Below are 19,415 nucleotides of genomic sequence, written 5' to 3' on the forward strand. Positions count from 1 at the left end.
TGCAGTGCTACGTGCTGCAGCGGGTGCTGGCCCACAGGGCTGTGCTTATTCTGATGGGCAGAGCTGCTGGACAGGAGCTATGGAGCTGGTGCAGGGGCCCGGTGTCTGTGCTACAAGGCTCAGGAGCTGAGCCCTCTTTTACTGCAAAAGAGGGCTAGTCTCGTCCCATGGACTAAATGCCTATTTCCTCCTGGTGTGTGTTAGGAGTGATCCTGGGGGGACAGTTTCAAGTTCCCTGTGTGATATGGGGGGACGGTGGGAATGCTCACTGGGGTCAGCACAGCGGTGGTGCTGGCTGGGGGGGTGGAAAGCATCGGGCCTTTTGGCACAAAATGAGGAATGCAGGTCACCACAGCGCTGCAAGGCCCTTTTGCTTGCCCTTTCCTCCTCCACTCCCACCCTGCTTCTCAATTTAGAAATCGCCGCTTGGGGTTGTGGCCTTTCCTGGCTTGCTGCTACGTGTCACCTGCCAAAATGTCTGTCATAGGGACCTGCATTAAAACCAGGCTGTTCCAAGGCTGGGGATGAAGCAATGGGGCCCCTGCATAACCAGAGACAGAGCAGAGTGTCTGGGGACAGGGACAAGTGAATGGACAAGGGACAGGGGTCAAGGACCCTTCCAAAATCCGATTGCTGTGGGTTTATGCAGGCACTCAAGTCATCCTGTAGGGAATGAATGTTTCCTCATTCCCTTGCCTTCCACGAGCAGTGTTTCAGAGGAAAGCCAAGCAGCTATGCCTACAGGATTTCACAGAGATTCCTAAAAGCTGATAATAAGGTTTGACAGTCATGTCATAATTGTTAACAATGGTATTGGAGATGCGCCAGCAGCCTAGCACTCTCTCGCTGCCTCTCTGGATGAGAGGAATTGCTCTGTTGCTCTAAGTCTACAAACAGAATTTGACACGGAGGGACATTTCTCACAAAAGGAAATATAAAGCAATGTATCATATTGTGCCAAATTACACAGTAGCCTTTAGGATAAAGTAATGAAGAAGAGCCTACAGTGAGACCGCGTTAATATTTGCATTTTCTGTTCTGCATACATACAAATATATTCGGTAGCTAACAAAGCTTTTAGGAGCATGGTAGTACAGGCTGATGTAAAGGTTTGGCAGAAGGCATTGGGTATGGTCTGCTTGCTTACCACTGGTAAAGTCAGGAGTGATTGATACAAGTTGGTGATGAAATCTTCCCCTATGAAAAGCCATTGCTCACTCTCCATTACCAGCATATGGTACAGAGAAAAGTTTCTGAAAGTGTAATTTGGAGCTCCTTGTACTCCTCTCCTGTACAGCGATTTGTCCTGGTTAACATGCACCCAATAATGTAGCTGTCAGAATAAATCACAGCAAATGATACTTTTTTGTATGGGTGTCATGAATTTCAAAGCTCAAGGTTCTGGATTTTTTCAGGCCAGAGGAGAGGGCCGGTTCCTTCTGAAATTTGTTGACCCTCAGACAGCCATAACTCTTAGCAACCTTCACTGCAAAAGGAATCAAAATACAAATCAACACTATAAAAAGTGACATGTGAGAGTGATGTCCTTTTTGCCTCTATTTATAATGCCTTTTCAATGGCTTTATTAGAACTCATATGAGCAAAGCCATGCAGATTTCTGCACAATGCATTAACGATTATAGACTGTTGCTTAGCTTATCATGGAAGCTGTCAATAGACTTGGTTAATGAATTTTTCTTTCTTGTCATGTGGATCTTAATTAACAGTTTCCTGGGTCCACATTCTACATCCCTGGGGGGTCTCAACAGAATTATGGAAGATATATTAGGCATATGCTTATGCTTTCTCCTAAACTTGGATAATTTCTGGTCAAGAATTATTACATCAATTTCACAGCACTGCAGATACAGTCCTGACCACTCCAATTATCTGTCTACTCCTGAATATAGCAGCAGTAACTTCAAGCCATCATAAAAAAGTTTATTAATTTAGTTCCACTGAGAGCCAACCATTTTACTGCAGTGCAACAGAAAGCTCTCTACCATGTAGGAAGCCTTTAGCTATTTTTTTCTCAGTTTAGATCTTTGAAAGGACTTTCTAAAATTTGCAAGGATGAATAGTGGGACCAGTACAGAATCTGCATGGAAGCTTTCCTAAATCCCTGCAAGAACAAACAAGGCAAGAAGCTGTTATTTTTCTGAGCCTCAGAACAAGGAGGTTGGCTAGGGACTGCAGCAGAGCTATAGCTCTCTGTTTCTCATAATTTCTAAGGGCTGTGAGCTTGTTTGTTTACACACTTATTGGTGTGCTGTTTTCCCTTGAGCAAATTTTTGCCAGTAACTCTGATAGTAATAGCTGAAGATAAGCTTTCGAGTTCACTCTTAAACATATTCTCCCCAAGATTCCTTGATCTCAAGAAGAGATGCCCCAGAACAGATCAATGTCAGTATCAAATGGCCGGTGTTTCACAGAGTCCTCCTCTGTGGAAGAGCTGAGGACCTACTTGAACTGCTGGAGGTCCAAGCCTGAGAAGAGGGAAGGGAGGGGAGAGAAATCCCCTTGCCTAGACAAATGGGGTGCTCATCCCCAGGCAAGCAAGCACCAGAGGCAGGGAGAGCTCTCCAAGGGTCAGTCAGCCTGGGACTGCCCAGGATTTTAACACCCAGTTGTATCTAACTGGACCCAGTTGCCTCCAGCATGGTTCTCATTCTGCATCTTTCATGTGCCAGAAAATCTCACAGGATTTTCTTCCCTTTGTCAGGCTTGGTTTTGGAATGCAGTATCTTCTTTTGAGGGGATTGCTCTGTCAACAGCAAGAATGTTCTTTTCTCTGTATTTGGAACAGATTCTGTACTGACCAAAGTGTTAAAGTAAAAAATTCCCTAGATTATGGAAAGTTATCTGCAGCAGCAGAAAGAGCCATTAAAACCAGGCATTCTTTGCAACTGTGATGCCCAGCAGTTATTTCAGATGTAAAGGTTCAGATGTGCTCTTTGAAAATGTTACTTGTCATGAGTACCATGATGCAATTACACCAGCACCTTTTCACTTTACATTTTGCTGGTCAAGTATCTGAAGCCCGAAATTCAAGGTTTGTCTCTGAATTATGTAAGACCAGTGCCAGAACTGGCAGCTCTGATATCACAACTGCATCAGCAATATATCAGCCCCCAAAAGGTGCCAGGACTGGGGGGAGACACAAGAGCACTGGGATGGGCATCCCTCCTGTCCATCCCTTCCAGCACGGCCAAAACTGACTTTAGAGAGACATGTAGCTGACCATGATTGCCAAGGGTAAAGGCCACACTCCATTCCATAGTAATATCAAACATTTTGAGAAATCAGAAGGTCTTTTTTCTGAACTGAAGACAAACTGGTACAGTTCAGGGACTATTGCCAGTGCAGATGCTTGGGGTTATGTAAGTGAAGGATAGATACCTGGTGTTTAGGCAAAAATACTTGTGACAAGGCAAAACGGAAAGTAGAGGGGAAAAAAAAAAAAAAAAGGCATGTGAAAAGGAACTAATGTGAAGTAACTATCTGAAAACTGCTTCAAAACCACTTAAGTCAGAGTTTTTGTTTTCCACTCATTTCAGTAGACCTTTAATCAGGGCAATAAAGGAGAGACAAAAATAGACTGATGGAAATTAGAGAGGTGTAATCAAAATGTATGCATTAATTTGGAAATGGGACATAAGGTGGACATTTTACTTTACACAATTATTAATCTTGATACTTTTGAAGATGCTTATTTAGAACAACAATCAGACTTTAATTGGCAGAGAACGTAATAATCTAATAGGCTTTGCAGACTTCTGTAGTATGCTAACTGTAAAATACATCACCTATAAATTAAGGTTCAAGAGGTTACATGGGCTCAGAATATTAAATAATATCATCTTTCTCCAAACTGATCTAACTATTATAGCAAAATTTATTGCCAATCTGGCTACAACATCTGCACAACTAAAGGACTTGTTAAAGAAAAATGAAACTTGTCTTTCTGCCAAAGTCTGGAGAGGCTTAAACAGAAATTAATATCTGTAAGAAATCCTGGAACATTTTTGAAAAAAATATCTGGCTGGCAATGCCTGCTGCTTTTCAGAGAGGAAATAATTGTTTTAAAAGGCATATTTCACAGTGCAACTAAAACTCGCTCCACAGAAATGATGATGTTTTGATACAATTACTTTGAAAGTGTTGCTCTTGTTAAGGTAAATTTATGATAATCAAACATTTCGAACAAAACCAGTCTGGAAATATACTCTATGGAAACAGACCACAGACTCTTGTATTCTCACAAAATGTCTCACATGTTGATGCTAAATATAAAAGAGGCGGTTGATATTACAAGCCCCATTGCTATATACATGTTTAAGGTGGCAATTAAAAATAGCTCTCTCCTTTAGATCATAAATTCTTTCTCCAATAAGTGTTCTGGAGGAATACTGCATGAGTAGGAATACCACAGTTGAGATGGTCTACAAATGTACACATGGTGCTTAAACTTTAGTAATTTAAAAATAAATAACCATGAAGAGGTATAAAGAGAGGTACTGAATTCCTGTACCTGCATTCCTCTCTTACAATCCTGTCCATGAAGGGGAAAATGTGTTTGTATGTGGGCATGGCAAATATTTAACAGAGGTAGCTATTTGTATTTCATGGTATTTTTCTGAAGAGTAAAATATATATATATATATATATATATATATATATATATATATATAAATTGCTGTAAATCTAAAATGCTAAGCCATAGCATTTAGGAAACATAGATTTCCATTTCAAAACTGACATAGATGAAAAATCTAAATTGCACATTATTCACAGTGGCACTCATAGCAACTTATCAAACTAATTGTTCCTAATTTTCAACCCAATGTGAATTTATTTATATTCTTAATGTCATACATTTTAAAATAAAAACAACAACAACAGACATTTTCCAGATTTAGAGGTTGATATTTGTTGACTAGACACAGTGAACAGCCAAATCCCAAATTCATTTAAGTTGTGAAAAGATTAATTTGGCTAAAATTGTATGTTTATATGTTTATGTCTTAATTTTTGCTTCCCAAACTTTCAATGAACTCTCAGAGAAATCTTCTCTATGCAGCCTGATTCTCGTTGAAGAATGAGTATGAAGATACCTGGGCTGGCTATGCTCAAAATCCCATCTTGTCAGTTAACCACTTACAAATTTCTTTCAATAAAATATCCAGCTGTTTATAGTTAAACATGCTAATGGTTCTCTTTTTGAAAATCTGGAATCCTCAATTTACTTTTAATTACTAGATTACAAGAGAGAAATAGTACCAAAGTATTTAGTCATTTGATGGCATGCTGCTTCTCCTTTCATCACTGAAATACAATGCCTACACTTTCTACCATTTGTGACAATAGACCGGGAAAGGAGACTAATCTATTCTGTTAAAGTTTTAAGTCTGAATTTGCTATTCTCTCAAGCATCCTCACTGAGAACTGGGCTGTTTCTCATTAGCCAGCAGGAGGCATGCGTCCCACTTACCAAGTAATACGAGACTTGCTAAGAGGGATGCCAGAACTCCTGGCTCAGGATACAGTGACTACACCGAACAAACTGTTTGAAAACTTTAGCTTAAATGTGCAAGGTGAGGAGAAGAGAATGTCGGTTATAAGGGAGTCAGTGGTGCGAACTGCGATCCCAGCTGACAGGGCCGGGGATAGTTAGGTGAGATGTGGAATTCATGACCTGGAAAAATAAACGTTGATTAGCCAGTAGTTGGTGGAGCTCCAGAAAGTAGGATGCTGAGCATCCTTCTATCTGATGAAACCATTCCATGGATTGTAAACGACAGGGCGAATAGATGACTTGAGTAGCTCCAGCAAGGTACAGACCGCTCTTCCTGGTCAATCAAGCTGCGAGCAATTTGCTCACATGATTTGTGAATAGTCAGGACTGTGAACAATGAGTTCTTTCATAATGCTTTGGTTGTTATGACACCTTCTGGTTGTACATTTCAACTAATTAACAGTAATTGTTTTATCCAGAGCACCTTTAGCTCTGGAGTGACTTCACTTTGAGACCAGCGTGGTTCAACAGTGCAGGTACTGCCACCCACTGCTCCCATAAGTGCTTCTGCACGTGGCGAGGTCAAGCTCTGCAGTGCCCATGAGGACAGATCTTTTCTGCCTGACACACGGACAGAGCCAAGATGCTTTGTGGCTCAAGGATTTCAGACTTGCACAGTCCTCCAAGTGTCAGTCATGCAACTCCCTCATGCATATTTGATTGCTGCCTTTGGTGGTAATATCCCTGCCTTAACGTATGTGCACATTGTGCAGTTGCTGTGGGAACCATAACTTTGAGGTTTCATGATTTTTAAAAAGGAACGTATTTATAGACTTTATTTATTTTGCTTATGAATCAACATGTTAATATTGATGCAATGCAAGAAGAAAAGGAGACAAACTTCCAAACAAAGCACGACATCAAACAGCGATCCATTTATTTCTCTCTTCAGTAGAGTTCCCATAACAGGCACAATTGTAGCAACAGAAAGGGAAAAAATTATAAAAACAGGAGCCAGACAAAAGAGGGAGAAAGCCAGCACCAGATAGCAGAGTAGCTGATTTAAGTTGTTGAGAGTTGAAGTCTTGCTCGTCATGAATTACAGCATCCCAGAAGGTGCAGGCTCTTGCCGTGGGGCCCCAGGCACTTTGAGGCTCACCCAAGGCACCAGGTCAATGCAAAAGGCTGTTTAGGTCATCATAACCTAATGTATGAGGCATGAGAGAGGGTTGCCCAGGCCAGTTTAACACTTGCCTCTCAGATGTGCTTTTTCAGCGTTGCCGTTACATGAGCTACAGCCACAGGAAACGTTTGATTTTGATGAAATGTGAAATGGAAGGGAATGCCTTGTGCCCACAGTGGGCTGGGCATCAGCTGAGCAGGGCTGGGGAAGCAGTGCTCAGCATGTGGACAAGGGGACATGAATACATACGAGACTCTAATTAGCCACAACACATAACCAAGGTGCCTGAAGGCCGAGGAACACTGCATAATTGTTGTAAACAATTAACAAGTTGGAGCCCACTCAGTCCGTACTGTCCTGCGCAGCTCACTCCAAGAGCAAGGATTGAAACTGCCTGCAAAAGCTGCCTGCAGATGGGGAGTGTGTAGGGTTTCAGGGCTGGGGGGGAGAGACGGTCACACCAGCACCATCCTGGTGTCATCCCTTGATGTCCCCAGTGTGGGAGAGACGCGTGCTGTGGTAGGCCGCGCTTCCATGGTGCTGCTGTTGGGCCTGCCTGATTTACGAAGCACTCTGAGCAGTGATGGACTCCCACTCTCGGAGTCTAAGAACATTTACTTGTCTTGAGTTTAATGCGTGTGTCACTGCAGTGCTCACCGCCAGTGCCCAGGAGATGGCTGGTGCTCCAAGCTGGGGCTGCGCAGGCACGTTAGACCTGTCAGCAGCCAACTCCTTGTGGCATTTGAACAAGAGTTCCTCTTCACTGCCTTTCTTTCTTCTCTACCATTGCTGAATGTGGGCTTTCTGGGTTTTTAACTGCACAATCCCAGTTTTCTGTGCTTCCCATAACTATTTTAACCTTTTCTCTTTCTTTTTTTTTCATCCTAGTTAAACTTCCCCTGTGGTTTTGTACAAAACATAAGGTTTCTCTCCCCTAGCATTTCAAATCCCTCCACCTGCCTCTCTGGTTGTGTTTCCATCTGCCTGGCCCTCCTGTTTTCTCCTCGGGGCCATTTTCCTTTCCTTTACCCACACGTGCTGCTGCATCTCTCCTTTTCAACGCATTTGAGCTTCAAGGCAATGGAACGTCATTTTGCCCATGACAGAATCATTTGATACATTAAAAGGACTTCCTGTTTTCCACTGATTCAGCAAAGGTTCATAGTAGATTTTAAATAGCCCTTAACCTGGAATATTAAAGGATTCTTTTTTTCTTTGGCCAAAACAGAATTTGCAATAAAGCTCAAATATGTTTGAAATGCATAGCAATTCAAAGCAATAGTCCTGCCTGAGATACTAATATTTACTTTTATTATAACTAGGTTCTGTGCAGAGAAGTCAGCAAAAAGAATTGTGTTGTAAGCAGAAGTCTACCCTTTGCTTCACTGTATGATTACAGCTCGTTTTCCTGGTGTAGTTTTATCTGGCAACGAAGCACTTAGTAGTGGACTGAGATTCCTGAAAGGCTGACCCCATGCTATTTGTACCTACCTCATTTCCAAATTCAGTTATTTACAAATAAAGCCAGTTACAGGGTGCATTATAACTTAATTCTATGATTAATGATTTTGCTTCTGCTGGTAAATAAACTCCCTTTCTACTGGAGAGGGACAATATTGAAGCCAAAACAAGGGGCAAGAATATGTTGGCCTCTTCAACTGCTGATTATTAAGTTTTCTGGAAGGTAATTATTTTTCTTCCTCTCTGATCAATGTAGTCTGATATCCATTTAATCTGTAGTCTGTAGCCACCACATTTTATAAAAGGCAAAAACCAAGGAACCTGAAACGATCTGTTTTCCCACTAGGCTAACGGAAAAGTGTGGAGCAGACTTGCAGGCTGTCGCCGCTTCCCACCTGGATGCTACAGCTCTTTTAGATAAGACTGTTATTGCCGCTGTGTTGAATGGATTTTATATGATGGTATAAATATGTCAATTAGTATTTCAATTAGCATCTGTGACTAATCCTGCCCACGCTGGGAAGTTGCAGAACGCAAGTTTCTTACCAAAGGGTATGTTTTTGTTTCTTTGTTATTCAAGTGTAATGCCAATTGACAATTTCAATAGTGGGGGATAGGACAGAAAATTATAAGCTTTCTTTTAAACGGAAGGTGAAGGATTGGCTAGAAGCATTTGCAGAGGGTGAGGTCCTAATTCTCCTGTATTATATGAAATTCTACATTCGACTGCACATTATGCATCAACTCCTACAGACTTTCTTTTAAACAGTTGAATACTCCAAAGTTTCCGTGAACTTTGTAAAAGATTTCGTCATACAGCTTTGTTCTCCTGCTCTCTAGCTGATAGTATAGCTCCTTAAAAGTTTAATTAAAAATAGTTATTCGTAACTCCATTAACATACTGTCCACACTATTATGTTAATCTATGACAGGGCCATTTTATACTGCCTTAACACTGTAAATAGTCCTTTTTATACTTAAAATTTCTTAAGCAATTAGTCTGCTTATGTTTCATGTTGAAAATTACACAGCCTTCAAATGTGACTAAAGCATAGTCCACAAAAGATAATAAATAATAATAATAATAATATTTTTTTTTATTATTATTATTATTATTATTATTATTATTATTATTATTATTATTATTATTATATTAAAAAAAAAGTTTTGGCACTCTGTTTCAATACATCTGGAAAACTCTTGCTCATTTTTCATTATTTCCTTTATGCCAGTAGAGGGCACAACTGTTTAAATCACATGCATTTCATACGCAGTGTACCATACTAAAGGCAATATAAAAATTCATAAAAAAGTAAAATACACATCTATTTTCAGTAATGAACACTTAGTGGAGTTTCACTGCATTATCAGCAACTGCTAATAGGAAAGAAAAAGGTTATTTAAATGATTTTGTATGCCAGAACTGCAAGAGTGTTTGGGTGTTTCTGCAGTTCACCAGCAGAAAGCAAAGTTTAGGCCAATGGGATTAAAAGAAAGAAGGATAAAGATACAGTAGTGCACTAATTAGAATAAAAACAATATTAGTCTGAAACCATAAAACATGAATTAGCTGCTTGTAAATACTAGGAATTAGAAGGTCTGGGATTTTTGTATTCAAATTTCATATATAAATTTGGCAAACTTTATTTAAAAAAAAAAAAAAAAAGTCTGTCACGGGAAATCAGTTCTTGGGCTAATTTTTTGTTGTATTATTCCATCTGACATCCTTGTAATGGGAATGAGAGTGGAGTTAAAACCATGGGCTTAAAAATGACAAAAGAACAGTTCTACATTTTATGCATATCTTGTGGTAGTTTCATTCCAGTGCTTATTTTTGGAAGGGCTTTGAAAAATCCTCAATTCAAAAGATGAATGGCTTACCTAAAATTGTAAAGGAACAATTAATTAACAGAAAGAGTATCTAGTAGGAAAAAGTTTAAAAAAAAAAATACAGAAAAAAAAATCAGTAACTTATTTTCCTCTACTTTAAGATATAACTAGATGCAAGATTTCGGTGAGTAGATAACCTAACAGGATTTATTCTAACCCTGAAGTTAGAGATGCTTCACCCAACCACCACATCGGTGTCAAAAACTTTAGCAAAAATTATTAAAGAACATGGTTTGAGTCATTGTTTGTGACAAAGTCAAGGGAAGGATCAACAGAACTAAAAGTGCCAAGACCCCACCAACCCATGCTGAGAAAGGTGCTGGCTGAACCGTTCAGCACGATGCCAGGAACTGAGTCAGAGACCCCTGGCTCTGCAGTGAGCTTAGAAGGGATAGTAAGAATAATATATAGATGGAGAGTCAGCAATGCATGTACTAGAAAACAGCTAGCCTTAGCAGGGACTCTGCAAATTTTTCAAAGTCGTTTTTGAGTTTGTGAACCTTTTTCCTTCATAATTTAAAACTGATTCTTTTTGTCTTGTCACTCATTTTTGCTGATGTGCTGCAGCTGAAAAGCAGATTTTCTAGTGCCTGCAGTTCCTCTTACAATGTTCCGTGTAACTAAATTGAGCAGTAGAATAGGTTAGAGTTAGCAATTGCATCCTTAATAAGTGTTCCAACATCTCTAAATCCCTCTCAGTCTTCAAATTGTGTGTCTATACAAGGTAGAGCTACAAGGACTTTCCAAACGTTAGCCTGGAAACAATGAGAAACAGCCAGCTGGGGACCTCTTCCCTCCTGGACTGCTCTTTATCAGTGCAGTGACACCGTGCAAACACAACTTAATGACTTTGGGTGATTAAGTATAAAGTCAATTGGAAACTGCAATTGTTGGACATTGTAGTTGTAGATATTACCCATGTGAAAAATGCCAATAACTTTAAAATAGGTACACATGAATGCTAATTTAAGGGTTTGACTTCCATTCGTATTTGGGTGTGTGCTGGTTGGATGGCAAAGTCATCCTTACTTATTTCTAATGCAACTCCCATAATTTGTTTGGGACTGCTAGACAATAATCTTAGCAACTTCAATGCTCTCAGTCTCTTCCTTTTTATTTTAGAATTTTCTAAGGATTTTTAAACTTGATTTCAGTATGTTAAAGTCCAAAACTACCCTCATGCTGAGACACAATAACATTTTGGTTGGAGGTCATTAATACACTATTTTCCTTATTGTTTCTGTTTGAAGTGCACTTGCACAGAGCCATTTGTATTCATTACAGATGAGGAGTCTTCTCATCAGGGTATTTATAGACTTCAAAATTATTAGTACTGATTTAGGAAAGTATTCTAGAGCAAGACAGGAATTAAAGCATATGTTTTCATAGCAACGAACATAGATACTGGCTGAAGTACTTCACTGAACTGAAGTTCTTTGGACACTTTTTCATCTTGTTTGTCATTCAGGTATGCTGTTTTTCCTTTTATTTTATTTTTTCATAGGTCAGCGTTATTTATGTTTGTGGTTTTACCTGCTTGTGTCTGATCCTGCTGACAAAGTTTAGGATTAAGTGCCCTTACACTTATGGTTGGGATGTGTGTGCTAACTCGTGAATGAAACTGCATGGTATTAAAACCTGAACCTACATCATCATATTAAAATTTGACAAGTCAGATGATTTTAAAGTTCTACTTACAGAAGAACACTGCTGGAGCACCACTCCATGGTTGCATGGAGGATGCATGCAAGAAATAAGAAATATCAGCTGATGGGTGTGATGCTGAAAGCATTTCCTTGTATTTGGGTGGCACAATGACTGCCTTGAATTTCCCATCTGGAACTAGAAGCTTTGAGGGTGACTAAAATTCAGCTTTACATTTGGAAATAAATATTGTCCTTTACAGAGCTAACTTTACAAATATATATCCTTTTAAGTTCTGTTGAGTATAACAACAAATCACTATCACACTAAGAAGGGAAGGAGGAGCAGCCAACTGTTTCCTTCACTCCCCTGGCATGATCACATTTCCAAATGCTTTTAGGGGGTATTTCTTTGCTGCTCAAAAATTTACTAACCACATGTTTACTGGCACTGGCTGCCTCTGTTTTGGTTTCTGTCTCCCAGCCCTTAACAGCAGACGGTGGTGTTTGAATGCATTTAAGCTCTGGGTGTGGGAGCTCCTTGGGACTTCTTGAACAAAACATCTGACTTCCCCAATAAACTCTGCTGCATTCCTGGTAAAATTAAAACATCTAATTTAGAGGATGTTCTATATTTAGTAAACTGTTGAACAGTACATCAGGCAATTTGTTTGAACAAAGGATGGCAGGGGTTGTGGGAATATAATTTTGTTTAATCCTATTTGATTAGGAAAGTACACAGCCTGTCCTTTAGCTGTTAGGACAGCCATAAAATGTCTTCGTCTTCTGCTGACTTGCTAGCCAGGCCTCCAGGCATCAGGCTTGTTTCTGTGTAGCATTTCAGCTCAAGGTTGCCAGTTAGTACATAAAGATAAGAACAGATCCATTGCATTTTAATAGATACAAAAAATCAGGCAACAGTACTGTGAGAAATACTTGATATATGGGGAAGTAACTGTATTTTAATACCCAGTAGCTGCAGATGTTCAGATTACTGTAATGCTATTAAAATGAGTATCTATTAATATACGAATATTTCAGTGACACAAAACCAGGGACAACAGAAACCTGAACTAAAAAACAAAACAAAAATTACCTCTTTATTGAAATTAGCCTTCAATCACTTATTCATTTCTAATGGGAAAAAGCCTGTACATCTGAAAATGTCATGCTCTCACACATTTCTCCCTCCCATAATTCATAGATGGCTTTTATGCCTCCGTCCACCTATATGTGAAATCATTTCACCATTTTAATTTTCTCTCTCTGTGATTTCAAGATATTGTATATCAGTTTGCACTCAGTGGGCACTTAACCTTCCTATTACAATTTTCTTTCTGTCTCATGCTCTCCAGTACAATAACACATAATTCACTTTCTTTTATCAGTTTTGTATTAGTCACTGTGGTCTGATCTGGGTTCTGGCCGCATTAAGGAAATTTGCATCCATATAACAACATCGCTGTGGTTATTACACCAGCGTAAACCTTTAATGCATATAGCCTGCGTCAGGACAAAGTGAGGCTTTCAGTGCTGCTGTTTAATCCTGTCACATAATTAATTTCCTCAATGCAGACAGGGCCTCTCGTTAGCCTCCTCCTCCCAGTCTTTCCCCCTGCTGCTCCAAACACCAGTTGCGCTCTGCTTTTATTAGCACAAGCGGGAGCTCATGGTGACAGTGAAATGGAATTTTTAAGATACTGGTGATTTGATCAATTGCATTTGATGCCAAAATAAGTGGTACCATTGACTTCAGTGAAATTGGGCTAGACTGCTGCTGGATGCTTCTAAAAACACTCCTTTTTATCACAACGTCTCCTACACCTGTGGACAGCAGGATTATACAAAACAGTGATAAAATACAGACGGCCATGGACATGGGGAGCATGTCTGATCCTGGTGTCAGTGTTAGCCACACCAACACTGCTAAATGACGGGAGCAAGGACACGAGAGAATGCCGCTTATCGCCCGTCACCACAACAGGGAGCCTCCCTGTGCCTCGAGGAACTAGCAGATTATCTTCTGATGTACCCATGCAAAATACCATCTAGTTACTACATTTGACCTTGGCCTTGAAAAAATGCATAATCCATTAACTGTTCCTGCAGAGCAAGGCCTCAGGTAAATTAATATCAATGTTGGCTTAAGAAGAGACGCATTTCTTAAAATTTAGAATGATTGGATTTACATTAAACATGTATTTTTAAACAAGGTCCAATAAGTACCACTGGAAAAAGCAGATTTCATATGCCTTTAAATCCAAAGCATCATATAATTTTGTCTATGTATTCTGATTGCTGGTGTTGCTATGCCTGGAAGTGTCTTTGGAAAATGAAGGTTAAAATAACCCTTATACCAAGAAAGACAGAAAACTAAATTTTCAACTGCTTTTTTTTTTAATATTCTATTGTCTGGTAGCCATTTCAGACTCAAGGAATTGATTTATCTGCCTCCAAAGAAAGAGCCAGTGGTGATTATGGTCAATGGTAAGACCAGAGCAATGGTCCATCAAATCACGTTGACTATACCTCCCATGTGGACAACATCCTTGAGGTTTTTTGCAAAACAAGTTCAGTTTAAGCTTGAGGTGAATTAGTTGGTGTTTCTGCCAGTGGATAAGAAAGTCTTTGAAAATGAAAGCATCTAGGAGACAAGGTATGATTGATTTTTATTTTTTTTCTGGAGGAAATTATGGTGGATCTGAGCCTACTTGTTACTGGTGGCTAAATTCCCATCTGAAACTTGGAAAACAACATGGGTTGTCAAAGCAGATAGCAGACAGCAGCAGTGCACAAAACAGTTATATAGGCAACCCATGTGCTGAAAGCACATGAACACGGTGAGAAGCACTACTTGAAAGTAGACACAGCAACTACAGCAGTGGCAGAGAGCGGTGTGTGGGGTGCAGTCAGGGGGAGCAGAGGTGCTCAGCTGGTGGTTCTCCTCTGTGCCAACTGACACCAGGATGGAGACGGTTAAGTTGGGTCTTCCAAGTAGATTATTAATTATTAATAGAGAACTTTCTTAGCTGATTTACTTAAATATCATATTCATTTATCTGCTTATAGCCATGCCATGCTCATAAATTAAAGTGTTTTTTTTTCCTTCACTTTAATCCTTAGGAAGCATTAATTAGATAACACTACAGTAGAAGGATCCCTGTTCTTCTCATATAATTTGAGACATGCTGACAGTGATGTTTGACTGACAAGTGGAAATGAGAAGAAATCATTAGGCTGGAAGTAGCGTGAGACATTCAATTAAGTTGTTATTATTGAACACATATATTACAGCAGCGTCCAGAAGACCCAGATGGCAGAAGGGCACCATAGTATCAGGTGCTGTGTGAAAACATGCCATCTAGCCTCAGAGAGTTTAATGGCTGCAAATTGATTATCCTCGCTAAGTATACGGTGATTGCAAGTTTGCAGTGTTTCATGGAACGTTTAATATAGGAAAAAATACTTACTAAATTACTATTTCTAAATACTTCAAAATAAGTGAGAGAAAAAGCACTTTATTTCCTCTTTTACTTGTATTCCCAAAGATTAGAGTCATCCCTTTGACCTCACAATCTCACAAAGTGTCTGTCTGGCAAACTTCAAGAAATCTGCATCTTCTATATATATACATAGGTACCCATGATAGGGATTTGAAGTCCTTTATTTAAATAAATACTGAAACTGAAAAAAATATATATTAGTAGGCCAAGGCAGTCAAAATGTGGGGCTGGGTTGGAGGTGGACAAGGACACCGGGGAAGGCAAACAGCATTCTCCAAGTTTTAACGACGACTATGGTCAGCCAAGCATAAAAATACTGGCCGGCCTTCCCGTGCTGGTGTCTGGCACAGCGAAAGCTAATATTTCTGAGTTGAGAACCATGTTTTAGGGCCAAGACCTTGTCAGATCTCAGAAAGCCAAGTGAATCGGTGTAGTGAATACATTCACAGGAGACTCCTGAGGAAGCTGGATCTGCAGAGGCCTACCCCCGGCATTTCAGGCTCTGCTCCCGGGTCCATGCTCACTCAACGCACCAGGGAGGTGTCCACGGTCACTGTGGTACTACCAGCGCTAGGGTATGCTGGAAAGCTAAGGCTTGGCCCTCTTCCAATGATGAGACTGTGTAATAATAATAATATATAAAAAAGGCAATATTCTAGGCAAAAGCCCCAAGTGGTGTTTCAGACATGAGGTGGAGTTCCTGTACTTCAATCCATCAGCTGACCTACGGTACCAGACTGAGTACGTGCTCCTGCTCAGTGCCAACGCTGAGCTGAACCGTGTTAGTCTGAGACTTGGTGCTCAGCTCGTGAACGGTAGCTCGTTAAATCACATTTACTGCATCATCTCTATGAGTCCTTTGTGATTGCGCTCTGCCAATTAAAAATGCATTTTGTAGTGTTTTTGAGATAATTTATTTTTCAACATCCCTTACTGAGACCAACTACATATTGCTTTACAGAAGTGGCTCCGTTTCAGTGCTGGCCATGCCGTAATTGTAGGCTCCTACACTTGCAGAAAGGCAAAGATGATCTCCTCAGGTCCCCCCAGAGAGGACTCCCCAGCAGCCTGGCCCAGCAGACGCTTTGTCTAGCTCGTCCTTGTCCCAGACACGAGGCCGCAATCTCCCAGTTAGCTCACACCCATGTTTCACCATACAGAGGTGCAAACTTAAAACCCAGCTCTTGAAGAAGCCAAATTTTCTTCTTGTCCTTCCTCTGGACAGCCGGAGGGCCATGTACCACCACCCTGTGTAGGAGGCCGAGCCCTTCCCGTCCCTCACACCCAGCGGCCTTGCTGTGGCCTCGCAGCCTCCTCCAGGCCGCCATGGAGGCCGACCGCATGGTGGACCTCACCCTGTGTTGGGCTCCTGGAAGACAACAGTGGTTTGGAGGAACTTAGTTCTGTTATATAACCTGCTAAACAAGGGGCTGATAGGAATTCTGCTCAGGCTTAATTACAGCAACACAGCTATAACACTGCGATCAGCTGGAGCCAGGCTCAATAAAATCTCCATCCGGCTCCTGCACGGAGACCTCCACGAACCTGATTCTTTGCCTGGGCTCCCAGCCCAGAAATTAGATGAAGTTTTTTTTTTTATTTAAGCTCCTGTGTCAACCGCCTTCGTAACCACCCTGCCTGAGGCGCAGCGAAGCTGGAGGCGGGGGGGGGGGGGAAAGGCGGCTGCGAGAGGAGCCGTGCCCGCTGCCCGGGCTGAAGGCAGCCAAGCCCTCATACAACTCCCCTGGCACGAGCCGGCTCCATTTTGGCACCGCTGCCTTTCTGTCCCCCTCACCACGTCCCTTCCTGCCCCAAGGCCACCTCGCCCTCCCCGGGGTCCGCCTCCCCTCCGGCCCCGGAGCCCGGTGGCGGTGGGCGGGGAGCCTTGGCCGTGCCCGCCCCGCTCCGCCCCGCTCACCGCCCCAGCCGAGGCGCCGGGCGCTGCGGGAGCCGCAGGATCGCGGCGGGGAGGGCGACGGCTGTGTGGCTCCGTGGCCGGGCTGAAGGGACGGGAGGGAAGAGAAGGAGGGAGAGCGGCTGTAAGTTGGCGGAACAAAGTTGGGGAGGCTCCCACGGAAGGCAGCGAGCGCCTGGGGGCAGCCCCGCGGCGGGCGCCCTCCGCTCCCCGGGAGCTGCGAGCCGCTGCCGGGGCCACCGGGGGCGTCCGTGCCTCTGGCACCCGGAGCCCCCAAACCCGGCCGGAGGGATTGCGGTTATAAACTGCGCTTCTCCGGCTTCGCTTCTGCTGATACCAGCCTGAAACACCCCGACGAGAGCACGCGAGGAGCTTCCCCGCTCCGAGGTCAGTGCGCACGCTGGCGCGTTGGGCTGAAAGCAACCGGGCTGCCGCTGCTCGGGCACCCTTGGGGTTTGGCTGAGCAACTTTTGCATCGGGCAGGAGCAGGGCTGTGCCGTGCTGTGCTCCACGCCGAGTTCCTGCGGCGGTGGCTGCCCCTCTGCCGGCTGAGCCCCCCGGGAGTCGCTGCCCCCCGGAGCTCCGTGGGTGCTGTTGGGGTCCTGCCGCCCCGGGGTGCCCGCTGCCGGTGTCCCCAGGGTCGCTGCTGGGTGACCTTGTTGCCACCAAGCGCGGTGCCAGGCTGGGATTAACCCGAGCCCCATCCCTGCTGTATTGCGCACCGCTGAGAGCGGTCAGCCCAGGTGGGAAACGATCCAGGCACAGCTTTGGGTGCAGCCTTGATTACCTTGCTAATGACATTGCAATTATTTTTTGTGTGTGCCATACTGATTTCAGCTGTGTTCAAAGCGTTTACTTGACCCAAGAGGAGTTATTTTTATTATAAAGTGTCAAAAAAAAAAAAAAAAGACCTTACAAAAGACAACCAAACTCTTTAAACTACGGACAGCTGTATTTTGCAAGAGAAACTTGAAGCTTAAGCTGCATGCAGAGTTTGTCCAGTGATATGCTCCTTGCTTTTTTAAATATACGTGGGAAATTGTGAACAATGTGTTGAATTTAATGGCAATGCTGAGCTAACTTTTAAGAGTTAAATGCATGTTGCTACTCCATGTGCGTCAATTATTCCTAGCACGTTATTTACTATGCAAGAGACTTTCCACAATTAACTGGCAAAGGAATTTGTGAGAGCATCAGGGGGAGAACGGTGTAGTAAATGCATACAATTCATACCAAAAATGCTGACAATCAGATGGGGGGACTGCAATTTAAAGGTGTGTTTTGTCCTGTGACTCTTCTGGGCTGCGAGCTCTCTGTATCCCCATGCACAGTTGCTTCCCTTGCTCATCAGTCACCTACAGGCTTTGTAGTATTTCTGCTCCTCTGTGTTCTCGCTCTCAGTATTGTTCCCAGCCTTGTGCTGGGAACAGGCTGTGGGTTTTCTGAGCCAAAAGCATCGGTGTTTTCTGCTCCGTTAGGAGAGAGGAGGTGTAACTCTCTGCCACAGCTGCGCCCTCGGGGCTGAGGATGTGCAGGATGGTGCTGGCTGGGGGATGCTCCAGCCTTGGGTTTGTGGGTGCTCCCCTAAGGAACAGAGCGGCGGGGAGGAGCTGCCAAAGGAGCCTGCAGCTCAGCACCGTGGGTGTCAGGGGAAGCGAGATGAGATCATAACTCCGTGTATCTTAAGGCTCTGGCAACACGCAGCAGTTATTTAATTAATGCTTGAGTGGAACCCGTGCATCTGGCGTAACCTGCTGGTGGCTGGAGGTAGGCTGGCTTTGGGTCCGTGTGGTGGGAAGGCTGGAGGGAGCTGCTGGTAGAAGATGGGGTTTGGGTGGGCTGGTGGAGTCCTGCTCCAGAGCAGCCTTCAGGGTCTCCAGTGCCTGGAGCTCCTGCAAACTGGATTGATTTTTGTTTTGTTTCTTTGTGGTGGAGACTGATTCTTACAAGTGGCATAAGCCTATATTCCTATATGAATGAAATTGATGATCAAGGGTTATTGTGATACCAGAAATGTTATACTTGAAGTGCTATCCGCAAACAAGATTTTTCACTATTTTGGAACAAAGAAAAATAAATGTTGTGTGCTGCTGTTATCTGTGAGAAGCCAGGAAGCCTGCTGAGAGAGGGAAGAAGTTATTAGTGCTGAGGAATGACTGCAGCTAGCACTGAGTATGCTTCTTGGGTACGAAAAAGACTTTGGTTGAATTAAGAAATAATTGCAAGATTTACTAGAAATTGAGAAACATGGGTAGTCTGTTCATCAGTAAGGTTTATGTGTTTTAGTTTTCATCCTTCTTGGTGC

General features: G+C 42.5%; 1 protein-coding gene across 3 annotated transcripts in view; it reads left to right on the forward strand.

Moving 5' to 3' along the window:
• Positions 1-16,430: 16,430 nt before the first annotated feature.
• CNTN3 (contactin 3) overlaps positions 16,431-19,415 on the forward strand; it is a 99,681-nt gene continuing 96,696 nt past the window's right edge. The window contains exon 1 of one of the 3 annotated variants that reach the window (XM_072044302.1): positions 16,431-17,497. The gene's annotated coding sequence lies outside the window, so the exon portion shown is untranslated. Of the gene's footprint in view, positions 17,498-18,730; positions 18,878-19,415 lie in introns of those variants that run through there. The other 2 variants (XM_072044301.1, XM_013107509.5) reach the window with 2 other exon arrangements.

This window comes from Anas platyrhynchos, chromosome 13 (assembly GCF_047663525.1).
Source record: "Anas platyrhynchos isolate ZD024472 breed Pekin duck chromosome 13, IASCAAS_PekinDuck_T2T, whole genome shotgun sequence".
In the NCBI taxonomy this organism is placed as follows: Eukaryota; Metazoa; Chordata; class Aves; order Anseriformes; family Anatidae; genus Anas; species Anas platyrhynchos.